Source organism: Lutra lutra, chromosome 2 (genome assembly GCF_902655055.1).
Source record: "Lutra lutra chromosome 2, mLutLut1.2, whole genome shotgun sequence".
NCBI lineage: Eukaryota > Metazoa > Chordata > Mammalia > Carnivora > Mustelidae > Lutra > Lutra lutra.
This window is the reverse complement of record NC_062279.1, coordinates 195453041-195473699: the sequence shown is the minus strand read 5'-3', so window position 1 is coordinate 195473699 and position 20659 is coordinate 195453041. Positions and strand designations below refer to the sequence as shown.

The following is a 20659-nucleotide window of genomic DNA, read 5'->3' as shown; positions in this document are numbered from 1 at the left end:
TTGAGGAATTAGGGTCATAATGAGAACTGCAATGGGATAGTGAACCAAAGCAACAGTTTAGAAGCAAACAGCCATAAAACAGCCCCCCCCTTTTTAAAAATATTTTATTTATTTATTTGACAGGCAGAGATCACAAGTAGGCAGAGAGGCAGGCAGAGAAAGAGGAGGAAGCAGGCTCCCTGCCGAGCAGAGAGCCCGATGCAGGGCTCGATCCCAGGACCCTGGGATCATGACTTGAGCTGAAGGCAGAGACTTAATCCACTGAGCCACTCAGGCAGCCCCCAAACAGCCCTCTGATGTAAAAATTATTTGGCAATGATAAAAAGGGTGGTTTGAAATGATGAGCATCTGAGGTCAAAGATACCCACAGATGATATATAGCCCAAGTAGGCTAACTGATTTAAGAAATGAACCACTAAATCTCACTGGGTTTGCACAAATACTTTATTTCTTATTGAAATCACAAAGAGGTCAGGCCCTCATGGGGGTGCCACTCTACCCGGCCATCCAGATCCCCAGGGTCCTGCCACATGGTGGCTCCATTTGCCTCCATGTCCTTGAATTTCTCTCCTTTCAGCCCACTGATGGAAAGAACATAGCCTGGGGTTCAAGGGCAGTTTCTCTCTATTCTGGGAAGAGGAACTGATTGCTTCATATTCAATGAGCTGAACCTAAATGGCCACACGTCACTGAAAAGGAGTGTAGAAAACACAGTCCAGTTGTATAATCAGGAAGAAAACCAAAATGGAGAAAATATAGTCAGAGATTCATAGACATTAGATATAAGTAAATAGCACAAAGAAATGTGGTAGAAAAGAATATACATATTAGAAAGAATAATAACATATATAAAGTAAATAGCACAAAGAAAAACACCCAATATCATAGATGTTCTCTCTCTTATTTTAATATTCTTATTAAAATAAATACAAAAATTATCATCAAAAAGCTTTTTGATAAATATCATTAGGGCCAACTCTTCATAACAAAATGTTCTATCTTTTATTAAAATATTACCTTTAGAGTTGAATTTCATATTTTCTGGTTTTCTACCCACTCTTAGAGTATATCATTGTGGTCTGTGGCATTTCAATAATGGGATTATTTTTAATCATTTATTTTTTCCCATGTTCCCTAAGTGAATAATGCTTCATTATGTCCTCATTCTAAAATGCAATATGCGTATGCATCTGTGTGATTTTTATTTATTGAAAAACTGTTTTTTCTTACCAATTAGAAACAAAGAGATCTTAAAATGAGGTTTCCCTCTTAATTTAAGGTAGAGATAAAAACAGCAGCTTGGTATCTGGAACTATTTGGAAGCATGAATGAAAACAAGATTTTAAAATATAAAATAATATTCTTTAAAGATAATGTAATAATTGTCAACTTATCCAGAATGGTTGTTAAAATCACATATGGCCTCACAAATCTGACCCGTGGGCTGTGGCTTACAATGACCCATGAAAGTTGATCAATTTCCCAATGCTTTCAACATCTATGTAGTAGTGGTGGTGGTAGTAATAGTATTATTAATTATAATAAAACAATAATATTTTTAAAGTATACTAGGTAGCAATTCTCTTGATCAAGGAGACATGACACAAAATTATCGTTCACTGAATTCAGGTGTAGCATGAATTAAATCTATATGTGTGAAATAACTATTAGCTTTATATCAGATCAAAAATCCTCCTAATATTCTCTCATATTTATTTTTTCTCCATCTCTCTCCTGCTATTATCTGGTGGCTAAAATCTGAGTGGATCTTATCATTCAAAAATATTAATTTCTGATATAAACAGATGTTGTAATGATAGTGCTTGTGGAAAAGAGTGGGTTTTTAAAGTATTTTTCCTCATATATCCCCCATAAGAATTTAGAATAAAACAAATGTTTTTAAGAAAGTTACCAGGTTGACGACTTAGTGGTAATAGTTTAAAATAGCTAAGCATTTTAAGATTTTATGTCATTAAATACTGGCATTTAAAAATGGACAGATTATGTCAACTTTTTAAATTCTGTCCAATGAGACTTAAGTATCATAATGATTGGATACAAGACATCGGTAATTAAAAAAAATACACAAACAGGGGCACCTGGGTGGCTCAGTGGGTTAAAACCTCTGCCTTTGGCTCGGGCCATGATTCCAGGGTCCTGGGATCGAGCCCCACATTGGGTTCTCTGCTCAGCGGGGAGCCTGTTTCCTCCTCCTCTCTCTCTCTGCCTGCCTCTCTGCCTGCTTGTGATCTCTATCTGTCAAATAAATAAATAAAACCTTTAAAAAAATACACAAACAAGTTTAATATTGCATGGTTTTTACTTTTTTAGGTCATATTCAATCCCAATTCTTTCGCTAGATTTTATTCAAATATATACAACACATTCAAGTCTTTGTTGAAAGCCTTCTATTGTTTCTCTGCAATAAAATATATATATTTAAACTGAAAATTATTGTTAAACTTTCTATAAACATGACAGTAAAAATTAAAAAGTATTTTACATTGACATACCTTTGCTATTATATATAAATGTAATGAGCAGTTCATCAAAGATATTCTATCATGTATCCATGGATAAGTATTATTTATTATGTGAATATTGTGGAACATTCATTCCATACTTTTTCTTAAAAAAAATAGATCTAAAAAAATATAGGTTTAAGCATGAAGAAACTATGTTCATATAAGTAAAGAGATTTGAACAGACTTGTTGTAAGCCCATAACTAAATCTTTGAACCTTTTCCGAGTTTTGTACAAAAATCTCAGGCTGATTTCCCTTTAAAAAAAATTTCATCATCTGTCATCTGATAACTAAATTTGGTTCTCCTTCAGCTCTGTTAAAAATTACGAATTGGAGGGACGCCTGGGTGGCTCAGTTGGTTGAGCAGCTGCCTTCGGCTCAGGTCATGATCCCAGCGTCCTGGGATCGAGTCCCGCATCGGGCTCCTTGCTCATCAGGGAGCCTGCTTCTCCCTCTGCCTCTGCCTGCCATTCTGTCTGCCTGTGCTCGCTCTCTCTCCCTCTCTCTCTCTGACAAATAAATAAATAAAATCTTAAAAAAAAATTATGAATTGGAAACTACCTGGAAAACTGTTTGTTTTCTAGTCATTAGAATCATTCATTTTCTCAACTTTAGCACCAAAATCTAGTTTATCCTCTGTATATATATGAGGGGGTGGGAGGGTAAAGAGGAAGAGAGAAAGAGAGATAGAGGGAATGAGATGAGGGAAACACTGGAGAATTTTACATCCTGGAACAACATATCATAATTAGCCTTAAGATGGGTGAGAAGTATTCCTTTTTAATATAAAGTTTTGATAAACGTATTAGAGAAAGAAGATGTAGGAAAGAAACTGCTTCACTCAGGAACATTATCAGTCTTAGGAAAGAATCCATATGGAAATAAGGATCAGGAAATTAATTTTCTTAAAACCATCTGTGCTTATATCGTATAACCACAGGCTATGTATACCCCAGTTGGAAGACAACTGGTCTAAGGAGGCTGCCTGCAAACTGGAGACAATCCCTTGGAGAATTTGAATATGCAGACTGACAGTTTCCTTCCTTAGTCTCTTTTTTGGGAGGGGGGTCACTTGTCACAGGCATGGGATATATCCTATGTAAAGAGTAGAAGTTTCATATCCTAGAATGATTGACAGTACCACACTTAATCTTATATTTGCCTCAGCATTTTCCAACTTAATGAAGTTTGCATGTACACTGTTGAATGGACTTACACACTATATGTTTTGTAGTTTTAATAGTGTAATACTCACAAAATGGACAAGTGAAATACAAAGATTTCTGCCAAATAAACATGTATTAAAGATAATATATGATTAATAATCCAAACAGGAACAAACAGCAAAAAATGGCAGAAGTCACGTTTAATCTTCTGGTAGACCACACTGCAAGATACAAACTGTGATGGTGTAAACTGACATGACAAAAGGACGCCAAAAAATTTCTAAATCTTGAAAAGACAATGTGAATATACATATTCTTAATGAAATCTTTAAAAAAAGTTTTATCATTTTTCACACCTCTGTATTTGGTTGTGGCTTATAATGTACATACTTGCACTAGTTAAGAAGTATGTATACATAATTTACCAGTAAATAAATGTATTTTAGAATATTTGTCCAAAAATGTTTTTATGATGGGATGTGTTATCAAAAAATTAGGGGGACCATACTCACCTTGGTAGCACATACACCAAAATTGGAACAATACACAGATTAGCATGATCCTTTCGCAAGAGTGACATACAAATTTATGAAGTGTTTCATATTAAAAAATAAAAAAAATGGAGGTACCACTGGTCTAGAGAAAGCACTAGGGTTAACTTTTAATATAAAAAGAACAATAGGTTAGTAGCTACCTATCTAGAAATTTTGTCAGCTTTATTTCTTCTCGATATTTTGCACTAAATGGCAAATATAGAAGAGGCAGTGAGGTTTGGGGACAGTCTATTTCCAATGATGCCCATGAAAACATAATTATGCTATTCTTTTTTTTTTTTTTTTTAAAGATTTTATTTATTTATTTGACAGAGAGAGATCATAAGTAGACGGAGAGGCAGGCAGAGAGAGAGAGAGAGGGAAGCAGGCTTCTTGCTGAGCAGAGAGCCCGATGTGGGACTCGATCCCAGGACCCTGAGATCATGACCTGAGCCAAAGGCAGCGGCTTAACCCACTGAGCCACCCAGGCGCCCTAATTATGCTATTCTACCTGTGTAAATAGTGTCAATGATACTATTATCATTATGTCAATGATAATAGCGTCAATGACATAATTTATATGTAAATAAATAAAGACAATGATTTTTTGGAACAGTAGCATATGAAGATTGGAAAAAGACATGTAATTAGACACAATTTTCTTGTAAGGTGAGTCATTTCCCTGCAACATAAACTCAATATAAATTCCAACAGAACTTCCAGAATATTTGAGTCATGACCTGAACACTGCTTTGTCTGAAGCTGGTATTCCTACCACAGAGAAGCAGAGGTCTCTGAAGGAAAAAAAAGTCAGTCTCTTTGCCAATTTTACAAGTTGGCCATAGCTATAATCATCAATTCCTTCACAGATACAGAGTTTGCATATAAGATTTTTTGTGTGTCTATAGCTCTGGGCAGGTATTCAATTTAGTGGTGATATTACCATTAATGAATATGCTTTAGGTTAACAAACATGGAACAAATAATATTTTTATTTAACTGCTGACCAAATTTTAGATACTTAATTTCTAGAAGATGTAGGACTTGAAATACCATTGTGCTTTAATGTAATCAATGGGTAACATCTAGTTCCTTATTTCAGATGTAAGAATTACAATCCAGACAGAAAGAATACAAAGAAAGTGCTAACAACTCAAAGCAAAATTCATACAGCTTAGAACACAAAACCACCTGGAAAAGAACCAGAATGAATAAATGAATTTGTCTATATAAATTAGCAATTCTCAGGCTATGACATGTGAATAGACTGGACTCTAAGATTGAGGCTGAAACTGACTTGAAAACAATGAAAAATCCAGTTCTATAAATGGCTATAGGGGAAAAAATTTTAAATTGTGAAAACAGCTTTTTATTAGACATTGAGCTTTTTCACACATGCAAGCACAATTACAGCAATTTTATCAGTAGTTGTGTGCAAACTTGAATAGTAATTGTACACATGTACACAGTTTCATTAGAATTTAATGCTTATCTTTCCAAAATATGTTAACTAAAATTTAACTGTTTTTAGTTGAATAAAACAAAATAATGATACTGATATCAGTTACTCATAACTAAAACAAGGGTTTTTTTTTCTCTTTAATTTGGGCTTCTATTTAAAATTAATACTCAGAATACCATCAAAAACTTTCATTGAGCAAGGAGGAAAACCTTTATCCACTTAGAAAAAAAAAATAGTCCAACATAAACCCACAGCCAAGTACTAATCTAGATTTAATAGTTGATATCATAGTGACTTTTATGATTTCCTTAGGGTAATGCTAAAAAGCTTTAAGGCAGTTTGCCTCAAATTGTGTCTTTCCTGGGTTTGCTACTCATCCAAAACATAACCCAGTTAGGACTGTTAAGTAAGAAAACAGGAAAAATTAAAGAATAGGAAAACATGCATTGTGCATTTATTTATAAAATCTATATTATTTAAATATATTTTGTGTCACCAGATTGAAAATCTGTATGTCTTCTAAATGCAAAGATGCTTAAAAATCAGCATTTTAGGAGTTCCTGGATGGCTCCGTTGATTAAGCATCCAATATTGGTTTTGGCTCAGGTCATGATCTCATGGGTCATGAAATCAGGTTCCAGGGTAAAATCCACACTCAGCATGGAGTCTGCTTGAAGATTGTCTCCCTGTCCCTCCTCCAACTCACACACTCTCTTTCTCTCTCTCTCTCTCAAATAAATAGATAATCTTTTTAAAAAAATCAGCATTTTATTGTGAATATTTTGCAAGTAAATATACCGTGATCTTGGAACTTGAAAAGATTCTTAACACATCTAAGGATGTATGAAATAGACATAAATTAAATATAGAGTACTTATCACAAAATTACAAAGTATGGTAATTTGTGCAAAGTTCTTACCTATGAATAAGGAGATTTGGAACATTTAAGAAATCAGTTAAATTCATCTCATAAACATGGCTTGATTATACACACATTATTGTATCTCATATTATTGTAGACATTGGCAGCAAAAATTTTTAGTACATGTTTTCTGCCACTAAAGACCTTATGTAATACAGAAAAGAGTCATTAGTATCACCAGCTCTAAGAATAACAAAATGCAAGGGGAGAGAGTCATTTATTCTTTAAGATTTTGGCCTATTGTATTTCAATAAGTATTTCAATAAGTATTTCAATAAGTATTTCAAATACTTGAAAAAGAAGTGGTATTTGGGAAGAGCATTTTAAAATGAGAAGGAATTCCACAGGCAGAGAAGCCAAAGAGATATTACATTCCATCCCATTGCAAACATCTCATGTTTTCTCATTTCCACATTTCAAAATTATCTAAATCATTTTAAAACTTTCTCATCCCTCAGGTTTTGTTTGAAAGGACATTTTCTATGAGAAATCATCTATGAATCAACAATACTAAATAGTTTTGTTAATTCTATTTTTATCCATTTTACTATATAGGTTATCCAGACTTGTGTCCTTCATTTTTATATGTTTTATTTTAATTATTTCTTGGATGATTTCTTTTCATTCTCTTTTCTCTCTTTCTGGAATTATTATTTTGGAATGTTTGACTTCTCAGCAGTCAGGAGTCCTTTCAATTTCTTATATTCACTCTGCTACCCCATGTTTTTCCTTGCTTCATTTTCTTCACTGTATAATCAACCCTTTTGTTGAATTTTTCATTGCAATCACATATATTTAGTTTTTTTTTTTTAAGATTTTATTTATTTATTTGACAGAGAGAGATCACAAGTAAGCAGAGAGGCAGGCAGAGAGAGAGGAGGAAGCAGGCTCCCCGCTGAGCAGAAAGCCCGATGTGGGGCTCGAACCTAGGACCTGGGATCATGACCTGAGCCGAAGGCAGTGGCTTAACCCACTGAGCCACCCAGGCGCCCCACATATATTTAGTTTTAAAAGCTTTTTTTTTTTGTTTTTGTTTTGTTTTGTTTTGTTTTGTTTTGTTTTTTTGGTCTTATTCCTGTATCATGGGTTCAGTGTGGAGTGGGCACGGAAGGCTGGCTGTTCTGGACATGTGTGGTAGCCATATTTCCCAAGATGTCCCCCTTATCTCACTTGATATTTACATCCTTGTGTAATTCCCCCTCCCCCTTGAGTGTGTGCTGACCTAGTGACTTGCTTCTAATGTATTGAATAGGTAAAAGTGATAAACTATAATTCCAGAGATTAGGTTTTAAATAATTATAACTCTTGTCTTGCTCACATATGCTTTTACCTTTCAACTTACTCACATTGATGAAGCAAGATGCAATGTTGAAGAGACTCATGTGGTAAGGAATTAAAGATAGCCTCTAACAGAGAGCCTACAAGGAAGCAAATCCTGCCAACAACAAAGTAAGTAAGCTCAGAAGTGGGTCCTTCACTAGCTGAGCATTGAAGTAACTACAGTTCCCTCTGATACCTTGATTTCAGCTTCTGAAGGACATTACCCACACATTACAGCTAAGCTCTGCCCAGTTTCCAGGTCTACAGAAGCTTTGAAGTGATCCCTGTGGTTTCAAGCAACTGAGCATTGAGGAAATTTGTTGCTATGCAGGACACTATTCTTATCTTCATTCTGCCTGATATAAACTAGAATATGAGCTTCTCTTTAACTTTTTCAGAGAATAAAACTCAAGGTTTGAATGGGGTAAGGAAGAGGGCAATTTACCTAACTGCACAGATTGGGAAACAGAATCTGGGAATTTGGTTCTTTTTAAAACACACTTTCAACTAAAACTTATATTTTTATTCCATTGTTCCACTATCTGAATTACATAATGCCATAAATTTCAGAGCCTTCTTCAGACTCATAGCAAAAATCAGTCTGTTTCACAAACCATTGGAGACTCTTAATCTCAGGAAACAAAGTGAGGGTTGCTGGAAGGGAAGGGGTGGCTGGGTGATGGACATTGGGGAGGGTATGTTCTATGGCGAGTGCTGTGAATTGTGTAAGACTGATGAATCACAGACCTGTACCCCTTAAACAAACAATACATTATATGTTAATAAAAAAATAAGTCTGTTTAAATAAAAAGAATGAAATCTTGCCATTTTCAATGACATGGATGGAGCTAGAGAGTGTAATGCTAAAGGAAATAAGACAGCTACCATATGATCTCACTCATATGTGGAATTTAAGAAACAAAACAAATGATCAAGAGAATAAAAAAGAGAATTAGAGAGAAGTGAAGAAACAGACTCTTAACTGCTGTGAACACACTGATGATTACCAGAGGAAAGGTGGGTGGGAGCATGAGTTAAACAGGTGATGGGCATTAAGGAGTGCACTTGTTCTAACAAGCACTGGGTGATGCATGGAATTGTTGAATCAGAATATTATATACCTGAAATTAATATAACACTATATATCAACTAAAATAAAAGACTGAAAGGAAATATTGGGATGCTTATTAGTTTTTCCCCCACTGTTGATTAAGCTTCAATTTTCTTGGGACTCTTAGATTATATATCACTCATTCAATTATAGTCCATCTTCCAAAATATTTTTCTGTTCTCTCCTTTTCTGTTCTCTTGCTCCTTATGACTTTGTGTTAAGTCCCTTTATTAGTAATTTTAAAAATCCCTTCATTAGTAATTTTAGTTGAGTTTCAGAGGCAATCGATAGAGGATCATGTGTTCAATCTACGTTTTTTTTTTTTTCCCCCTTTTTAAGTAGGCTCTACAGCCAGTGTGGAGCCCAATGCAGGGCTTGAACTCATGATCCTGAGATCAAGACCTGAGCCAAGATCAAGAGTCATATACTCAATTGACTGGGCCACTCAGGTACCGCTCAATCTATTATGTTTAAGCAAGGCACACGTTCATCAGCATTTTTAACGATTTTAAGAAATTAAGGATACTGTAAATATTTGGGTGGAGTTAAGGGTATATGAATATTATATGTAGCTTTTTGCAATTTAAAAATATTTTTAATGTCAGATTTAAGTTTCAAAAATCCTTTATTTGGTCTACATTATACAGTTCTTGGGTTTTCATAGTACTGCATTACTGCATGATAATAAAAGTTTTAACCCACTTAATGTGATTAGAATATCCAAAACGGAAGACTATAAAAAGGGACTTCAGGTAAAACTCCCAATGCAAATTAATTAAGATGACTGACTTTTACTTTTCACATGCTCTTTTCTTTTCTTTTTTTTAATTTTCTTTACTTTTCTTTTCTTTCTTCTTCTCTTTATTTCTGTCGTTCTTTTTCTTTCTTTCTTCTGGAAAAGAAAAACCTTTGTACATAAATAAATACGATATTTTTCCAACAGTGTGGTTGGAGAAACCAAGTCATAATCCTATGACCACAGTGTAATGATGTTAAAAAAGAGATCTGTTTCCATTTTCTTCAGACCAGCCGCCTGACATTTCAAAAGATAAGAAGCACTGCTCAGCTTGAATGAACTCAAAAATATCTCTGCAAATGTATTTGAACTCATCTTTTGAAATGTCAGTTTGGGATGAAGTGATATGAGTTACTGATTCTCATATAAGCATTAAGAGTCTAAAATAATTTTTTTAAGAAGAGAGAATGATGTTGAAGAATATACTTTTTCAGTAAATCAAGGAAGTAAAAGTTTGTGGCTATTATTTCATTAAGAAAATTAGTTACCTACTATTAAGATACTTGAAGTTTAAATATAGAAATATAGATTTATATATCAAGACATTAATTTGATTTAAAAATGTTCTCCTTCAGGTATTCTTTTTTTTTTTTTTCAGGTATTCTTTTTTTATTTATTCATCCTTCCACTAGCTATTTCACTTGCTGTTTTATATTTATGTGGAACATTCTTGTGTGTCTTAATATTTTCTTTGCAAAGAGATTATACAATTGGATTTGATTCATCCTGTTGTTTTGTTGTTGTTGCTGATAACTTGGAGGTGTAATTGGAGTGGTAATAAATCACATACATTTAAAAATTAATAGTGAAAATTGACTTACCGTATGGCCCAAAAATTGCACTCTTGGGCATTTACTCCAAAGAATGACACTTATTTACACACAGGAATTTGTATACACAAATGTTCTTAGCAGCTTTATTTGTAATAGCCCAAAGCTGGAAACTACCCAAATGTCCATCAGTGAGTGAATGGTTAAACAAATTGTGGTACATTCATGCTATATAATACTACTTAGCAATAAAAAGGAATATATATATATATATATATATATATGTAATTTGGATGATGAACTTCAAGGAAATTATGTTAAATGAAAAAAAGTCAATCATAAATGGGTACGTACTACATCATTCTTCTTCTGTAACATTGTGAAATAACATAAAAATATAAATGGAAAATAATTTATTAGTGTTTTCCAAGGGCTAGAGGTGGCGGGATATATGCAGCTATAATGGGGTAACATGAGGGGATATTTTGGTGATGGTACAAGTGTAAACTGCACACACATACACACACACGAGTGCATTTATACCTGTTGAAATGTGAATATGTCCTATAAATTGTGCCAATGTCAATTTCTTCATTGTCATATTGTGTTACAAATGTGTTAGATTAACATAGGGAAAATTAAGGAATATAGGGAAGGATTCATGGAACTTCTTTGTAAATATCTTTGCAATGTCTTGTGAATCTATAATTACTTCAAAATGAAATGTCTACAAAAATTCACTTATAGTAAAATAACTTTCATAGGCAGAACCTTAAGAGACAATGCAGTGCTTAAAAGTTTGCTTATCGGGACTCTGATACATTTTGAAGGTGCTAATGTTCACGTCCATTCATCTCCCAATGGGAGGCTGGTGTGCTCAGACGAGTCCACTGTGTAAGTCTGCAGGAAGGCTTCATACATGTGCCCGTGAACAAGAACTTGGAGGTGTTTTTTTTAAAATATCGAATGTGCATTTCTACTTTGCCTTTGGGTTTTTTTTTAATTGTTTGTAAACATGGAATAGAATCTGATTCTCAGATACAATAATACTGGGACTATATTTTATATAAGTGAAGAAAAAAGAAAATTTATATATATTTATGTAGAATTTTTGTTCTCTGGAAAAAATTAAAATTATTTGTTTAATATTTAAAATAAACATTTATAAAATAATACACCCATTTTCATATTTTTATTGACTTCCATTTACTAAAAATTTCAGGTTTAACAATAAAAATTATTGGTAGGTTCTAAACAACTATTTCAATTGATGATTTATGTTCATGCTTACAGGTAGGTCCCTTGTTGAGTCATGTTCTTTCTCAGAGGCCATGGGTACTGACAGGTAAATCCATTTTCATTTACAAGACAAAAAAAATGCTCATAGTACTTTTAATGAAATCAACTAGTTTTACTATGAATCTTTATGAACATTTTCATATGTTATCTTCCTCTATGTCCTTTATCTTCATACCTTATTTTCATACCTTATGTCCTTTAATTGCTTAAATGTAGTTAATGATATATATTTGTTGTTCCTATATAGATCTCGTATTTTTATAAAGTTTATAAAACAAGGAGGAGACATGAAAGAAAAAGGGTTGTTTTAGAAGGTGGCTCTATTTTGAGCCAGTGGGACTACGGAAATCTCTCTATGATTTTTTTTTTTTTCAGTTATATTTGTTGAGAATCTTTGGGCATAAGGTTACTGTAGAAAATGAACTTGCAAATCTTCTATTTAATTGAAAAGATGGGAATTTAGGTCCTTGAAGAAGGGAGAGATGAAAATTATAAAAGAGAAAGCCAGGAAAACTGATACCAGGAAAGAATTTGATGAAAAGACTTGCTTCAGAGAAATTTGCAGTGATATTTCAGGCTATCAGATTTTAGAACACTGAAGTCAAATATCAATATTTGGTGATTGTGTGTTACAATCTTCCTCTCATTTCAAAAGGTTAAGAAAATTAGCTATTTGAAGCCTTTAATTATTATAGCAGAGGAAGAGGGACATAGCCAATTATGAGGTAAACCAGTGTGGAAAGAAACAAGAACAGAACTGCCATTAACTAAGTAGGGGTGGTGGAGATTCCAGCAGGAAATGCATTGGACATGAGGTACACAACAGAAATTATGCCTCTCAACATTGTCAGAATACTTGGAAATGTTATGGACATACTACAGAAATGATTATGTCCTCCAGCTCTTTTCAGAATAGGTGCAGTAGCTAACTGAAGGAATTTTATTTACTAATTTGTGGTAACATAAAGTTCTTCATTATCACTGACTGTATCTCAACTCTCCTCTGTCCTTTTCTCTTTCTCTTATTTTTGTTTTCCTTATTATGAATCTGTGCGTTATATGTATGTGTATTTCTTCTGGGATATTTTTTACTTCTATGTTTCCATGGTTATATAAGTAATAAATGCCAGTTATAGAAAATGCAAAAATAAAAGTGGAAAAATGAATCCAAATTATCCCACCAGTCATATACAGATGTCACTAATGATACATAGCTTTCCAAATTAAAAACAAAATGCTTTAAATTGTGCCTTTATAATCTGATATTTTAGAGGTTTTTTTTTTTTTTAAGTATGCATATATTCTTCCAAACATTTAAATGGTTCCATGGTGTTGCATTATTATACAGATATATTTAACACTTCTTATTGAACATTAATTTCTGATTTTTACCCATTAATTATGGGGGAAAAAAGATGGCAGTGGAACAGGAGGACCCTAGGCGCTCCTCTTCCCATGAACACAACTTGATAACTATCAAACCATCCTAAATGGTCCAGAAATGAACCTGAAGACTGACAGAACAAGTTCAAGGACTAAAGGGAGAGAAGAGACAACATGGAAGAAGGTAGGAAGTGCAGAGATGTGGTTTAGGAGAGAAATGGATCACTGGTGCTGTGGAAGCAAGGGAGATACAGTCTCAGAAAAGGGCAAGAAAGAGGAGCACACAGGGAAATACACAAGGAGAATGTTTCCCCAAAACCATGAGCTTAGACAAGAGGGGTTGGATTTTGTGAGTTCCTGCAACCAGTGGCATTTTAAAGGTCAGCAGGCTCGGCTAGGATACAGTCAGGAGGACACTACTCTACTCCTTAAACAAGGCAGGCAAACAACCTGGGAGCAGATAACATGGTGACAGTGATCTGAAAATGCCTGGGGCCAAAGAGGGGAGATTATTTGTTACTCTAGGAGGGCTTCCCTGACAGGCCGCATTCAAGGATACATCTCTCCAGGAACAATGGAGCTGGATAGGGACAATGTCTTCCCCCACCCCTTAGCATAAGCACAGAGCAACATGCAGGAAAAGGTACAACACCCATGCTGGTTTCTTAACTTGCTTACATCAAGCCTCACACCCCTGCAATCTGATGGGACTGCCCTTCTCAGTCACACTGGCCTTAGTCCCAGTGCAGTGGGCCCTTCCACAGAAGACCAACACAAACCCCTGCCCACACCACATTTCCCATCCAGAGAGTTCTGCTGGGTCTCAGTTCTGGTGGAGTTGATGTCAGATCTCATTTCCCAAGCACACCAGTACACACCTGGTTAAAACTCACCACATTCGGGCCAGAGACAAAACACTGTCTGGAGCAGGCAAAGAGAGCCTCTGCAGAGCAGCCAAACACAAAAGCAGAGTGCACATAGTACACCAGAATCATTCACTGAGGCACCAGCCCTGGGCACTATATGACTTTATCTTCTTAAGACCATTACTTTCAGGAGCAAGACGCATAACTGGCTTTTCCAAAACAGAGATGAAGGCAGAGACTTAGACAAAATGCCAAGATGAAGGAATTTATCCCAAATGAAAGAACAAGATAAGACCACAGGAAGAGATCTAAGTGAAACAGATATAAATGACATGTCTGATGAGGAATTTAAAGCAACAATCATAAGGATACTCACTGGGCTTGAGAAAAGAATGGAAGACAAGAGTGAGACCATTGCCATAAAGATAAAAAAGAGTTAAAAGAGAATTAAAAATGAAGAGTGCAATAAACCAGATTGGAAACAGACTTGATGTAAGGAACAGCAAGCTGAAGAAGCAGAGGAATGAATTAGTGACCTAGAAGACAAAGGGATGGAAAGTAATCAACATGAACAAAAGAGAGAAAAAATAATTACATAAAATGAGGATAGGCTTAGGGAACTCAGTGAATCCATCAAATGTATAGGAGTCCTGGAAGAAGAGAAAAGGGGGCAGAAAATTTATTTCAAGAAATACTAGCAGAAAACTTATCTAATCTGGGGAAGGAAACAGACATCCAGATCCAGGAGGCACAGAGAACTGTCATCAAAATCAACAAAAGCAGGCCAACACCAAGACATATTATAATTAAATTTGCAAAATATAGTGATAAGGAAAAAAAAATCTTAAAAGCAGCAAGACAACAGAAGTCCTTAACATAAAAGGAAAAACCCTTCTTAGTGTAGCTGGAGATTTCTCAACAGAAACTTGGCAAGACAGAAGAGAATGGAGTGATACATTCAACTTGCTAAATGGAAAAAAATCTGCAGCCAAGAATCCTCTATGCAATCAGGCTATCACTGAGAATAGAAGCCGAGATAAAGAGTTTCCAGACAAACAAAACTAAAGGAGTTAATGACCACTGAACTAGCCCTGCAAGAGATATTAAAGGGGACTCCTTAAAAGACCAAAAGAAAGGATCAGAGAGAATCTCCAGGAATAATGACCAAACAAGTAATAAAATGAAAATAAATTTATAGTAAATAGACAATTCAGTAAATTGTAATTATAATAAATTTATCTATTAATGAGTACTTTGAATGTCAATGGACTAAACATTCTGATTAAAAGACACATAGTTTCAGAATGAATAAAAAAACAAGACCTACCTATAGAAGAACTACAAGAGACTCAGACCTAAAGACACATGCAGATTGTAATGAAGGGATGGAGAAGCATTTATCATGCAAATGGACATCAAAAGAAAGCCAGAGTAGCAATACTAAATATTGGGAAAACTAGACTTTGCACTAAAGACTGTAACAAGAGACAAAGAAGGGCACTATATAATCATAAAAGGGACAATCCAAGGAAAAGATATAACAATTATAAATATTTATACACCAACATGGGAGCAACCAAATATATAAAACAATTAATAAAAAACATGCTATTAATTGATAGTAATATAATAGTAGGGGGCTTTAAAATCCCACTTACATCAATGGACAGATTGTCAAAACAAAAAATAAACAAAGAAACAATGGCTTTGAATGACACACTAGACCAGATGGACTTAACAGATATATTCAAAACATTTCACCCTAAAGCAGCAGAATACACATTCTTTTTGAGTGCATGTGGAACATTCTCTAGAACAGAACACATATTAGGTCACAAAACAGGCCTCAAGATATAGAAAAAGATTGAAATCATACATGCACTTTTCGGACCACAATGTGAGGAAATTAGAAATCAACCATTAGAAAAATATCCAGAAAGACCACCAATACATGCTACTAAACAGTGAATGGATCAAACAGGAAATAGAAGAAGAAATAGAAAAATACATGGAAACAAATGAAAATGAAAACACAACTGTCCAAATTCTTTGGGTTGTAGCAAAATTGGTCGTAAGAGAGAAGCATATAGCAATGCAGGGCTACTTTGAGAAGCAAGAAAAATCTCAAAAAAAAAAAAAAAAAAAAAAAAAAAACCACCCAAAGAAGCCAGAAAAGGAAAAAACAAATGAGTTTAGCCCTAGCAGAAGGGAGGAAATAATAAAGATTAGAGAAGAAATAAATGATTTGGAAACTAAAAATGCCATAAAACATATCAATGAAACCAGCTAATTCTTTAAGAAATTAATAAAATTGAAATACTTATAGCCAGACTTATCAAAAAAGGAAAAAGGAGTCCAAAAAAAATTACAAGTGACATAGGAGAAATGATGGCCAACACCACAGAAATACAAACAACTGTAAGAGAATATTATAAAAATTATATGCTGATAAACTGGACAATAAAGAAGAAATGGGTAAATTTCTAGAAATACATAACCTACCAAAACTGAAACGGGAAGAAATAGAAAACTTGACCATACTGATAACCAGCAAAGAAATTGAATCAGTAATCAAGAAAAACTCACCAAAAAAAAAAAAAAAAAAAAAAAAAAAAAGCCCAGGACCAGATGGCTTCACAGAGGAATTCTACCAAAATTTTTTTTTTAAGATTTTATTTATTTATTTGACAGAGAGAGATCACAAGTAGACGGAGAGGCAGGCAGAGAGAGAGAGAGAAGGAAGCAGGCTTCCTGCTGAGCAGAGAGCCCGATGTGGGACTCAATCCCAGGACCCTGAGATCATGACCTGAGCCGAAGGCAGTGGCTTAACCCACTGAGCCACCCAGGCGCCCCAGAATTCTACCAAAATTTTAAAGAAGAATACGTATTCTTCTCAAACTTTTCCAAAAGAACAGAAAACGGAGGAAAACTTCCAAATTCATTATATGAGACCAGGATTACCCTGATACCAAAACCAGACAAACACTCCACTAAAAGAACTACAGGCCAATATCTCTGATGAATATGTATTCAAAAATGCTCAATAACAGACTAGCAAACTGAATCTAAAAATACATTTAAAAAATCATTAACTATAGTCAAGTAGAATTTATTTCTGGTTGTGAGGGTAATTCAATATTTGCAAATCAATCAATGTGACACACTGCAGTAATAAAAGAAAGGATAAAAACCATATGATCATTTCAATTGATGCAGAAAAAGCATTGGACAAAGTACAACATTCACTCATGACAAAAACCCTCAAAAAAGCAGGCTTAGGGGAAACATATCTCAACATAATAAAGATCAGATATGAAAAATGCACAGCTAATATCATCCTCAATGGGGAAAAACTGAGAGCTTTTCCTTTATGATCAGGAACCTAACAGGGATGTCCACACTCACCACTGTTATTTAACATAGTACTAGAAGTCTTAGCCACAGCAATCAGACAACAAAAGAGATAAAAGCCATACAAATCAGCAAGGAAGAAGTAAAATTTCACTATTTGCTTATGACAATACCCAGATAGAAAAACTGAGAGACTCCACCAAAAAGCTGCTAGAACTGATAAACAAATTTGACAAATTCTCAGGATACAAAATCAATGTACACTAATCTGTTGCATTTCTATACACCAATAATGAAGCAGCAGAAAGAGAAATTAAGGAGTCAACCCCATTTACAATTGCACCAAAAACAGTAAGATACCCAGGAACAAACCTACCAAAGAGGCAAAAAACCTGTATTCTGGAAACTATGAAACATAGATGAAAGAAATTGAAGATGGCCAAAGAAACAGAATACCTTATGCTCATGGATTAGAAGAAAAAATATTGTTAAAATGTCTGTACTACCCAAAGCAATCTACACATTTAATGAAATCCCTATCAAAATACCAACAGTACTTTTCACAGAGTTAGAACAAAGAATCCTACAATCTGTGTGGAAGCAAAAAAAGACCTCAATTAGCCAAAGCCTCCTTGGGGGGAAAAAATAAAAGCTGGAGGCATCAGAATTCTCCACTTCATGTTATCTTACAAACTTCTAGTAATCAAAACAGAATGTTACTGGCACAAAAATAGATACATGGATCAATAAAACAGAATAGAAAACCCAGAAATGTACCACAACTGTATGGTCAATCAATCTTGGACAAAGCAGAAAGAATATCCAATGGGAAAAAGTCTCTTCAACAAATGGTGTTGAGAAAACTGAGCAGCAGCATGCAGAAGAATGAACCTGGACTACTCTCTTAAACCACACACAAAAATAAACTCAAAATGGATTAAGGACCTAAATGTGAGACCTGAAACCATAAAAATCCTAGAAGACAGCAGAGGCAGTAATTTCTCTCGCATTGGCTATAGCAATATTTTTCTAGATACGTCTCCTGCATCAAGGGAAACAAAAGCAAAGATAAACTATTGGGACTACATCAAAATAAAAACAAACAAACAAAAACTTCTGCACAGCAGAGGAAGCCATCAACAAAACTATAATGCAACTTATGAAATGGGAGAAGATATTTGCAAATGACATATCTAATAAAGGGTTAGTATCCAAAATACATAAAGGACTTATAAAACTCAACACCCAAAAAATGAATAGTCCAATTAAAAAGATAGGAATATACAGTTTTCCAAAGAAGACACACAGATGGCTAACAGACACATGAAAAGATGCTCAACATCCCTGATCATCCGGGTAATGCAAATCAAAACTGCAATGAGATACCATGTCACACATGTCAGAATGACTAAAATCAAAACCACCAGAAACAACAAATGTTGGTAAGGATGTGGAGAAAGGGGAATCCTCTTGCACTGTTGGTGGGGATGCAAACTGGTGCAGCCACTCTGGAAAACAGTATGGAGATTCCTCAAAAATTTAAAAATAGAACTACCCTATGATCCAGCAATTGCACTACTAGGTATTTATCCAAAGAATACAAAAATATTCATTCAAAGGGTTATATGCACCCTGCTGTTTAGTGCAGGATTACCTGCAGTGGCCAAATTATGGAAACAGCCTAAGTGTCCATCCACTAATGAGTAAGTAAAGAAGAAGTGGTATGTGTGTGTGTCTATATATATATATATATATATATATATATAATGGACTATATAATATATAATGGACTATATAATATATAATGGACTATTACTCAGCCATCAAAAAGAATAACATCTTGCCTTTTGCAATGACATGGATGGAGCTAGAGAGTATTATGCTAAGCGAAATAAGTCAGAGAAAAACAAATACCATAGGATTTCATTCATATGTAGAAATAAAAAACAAAACAAACAAGCAAAGTGAAAAAATGAGAGAGAGAGACCAACAAAGAAACAGACTTAACTATAGATAGCAAACTGTTAGTTACCGGCATGGAGGTGGGAGAGTTGATGGGTGAAATAGGTAATAGGGATTGAAGAGGGCACTTGGGATGAGCACCAGGTGTTGTAGGAAGTGTTGAATCACTATATTATACACCTGAAACTAACATTACAGTGTATGTGAGCTAACTGGAATTTAAATAAAAACTTAACGATACCATTGTGTTTCATCTTTTAGTGCATTTTAATTAATTTATTTGTTTAAATTTTAAAAATCTGTAATTGCTAGATGCAAAGCTATCACATTTTAAAGGCACTTGATGGTATTCTGAAGCACCCTACAAAAGATGTTCTAGATTCACTTCCCACCGGCAGAGCATGAGAGAGTCCATGAGATTAACACCACTAGCTTTTACCTAGATGCCTGTTTCATGGACAACCAACAGCAGCATCGAAAGCTTGAGTGCATATGTACCTCGTATTTACTTATGCCACTGAGCAAATTTATCAGTTTTTCCTCTAGGAAACTATAGCTAGCTAGATTATGAAATATGTTCCTGTATGCATAGATTATTACGAATTTCAAGTGAGTTTAAGCACTGTATTTATAAAAAATCTCCCTCTGAATATGAAAAATGTTACAACCTATTTTTTGCATAACAGTAAATGCTTCCAGAATCCAGAAGATGGTTAGGATAGGTGAGTTTTAGCGAAGTGAGTCACTCTCCCAGTGTATCACTTCAATCTTGGGACTCTTCTGAGTACACTTTCCCTACTTTTTCAGCCCCCAGAGTCCTTACTATTTCACTGTCCACATTGTCATTTGATGCCAGTTTTCTAAGATACCGGAGGCAAACAACCACCAAAGAATTCCTGGCAATTCAGTTTGGTTTTTCATCAACTACAGCAGCACTGGCTTCCTGTTAGATGAAGTGTCAGCAATCCTCACACACTAACACAGGAGTGATTAGAGAAATCAACCACCACTACCACCAGTAGAAACCGGTGGCTATTCAGTTCATGCTAATTTATTTAAATATCTTGCTTTTTTTTTTTTTAAAGATTTTATCCATTTATTTGACAGAGAGAGATCACAAGTAGACAGAGAGGCAGGCAGAGAGAGAGAGAGAGAGGGAAGCAGGCTCCCTGCTGAGCAGAGAGCCCGATGCGG

The 20659-nt window shown here is 34.7% G+C and overlaps 1 non-coding gene across 1 annotated transcript; it reads left to right on the top strand.

Moving 5' to 3' along the window:
- Window positions 1-4194: 4194 nt before the first annotated feature.
- Window positions 4195-4298, top strand: LOC125094589 (U6 spliceosomal RNA). Its single transcript, XR_007125601.1, has one exon. It is a non-coding gene; the product is annotated as a U6 spliceosomal RNA (small nuclear RNA).
- Window positions 4299-20659: the final 16361 nt, after the last annotated feature.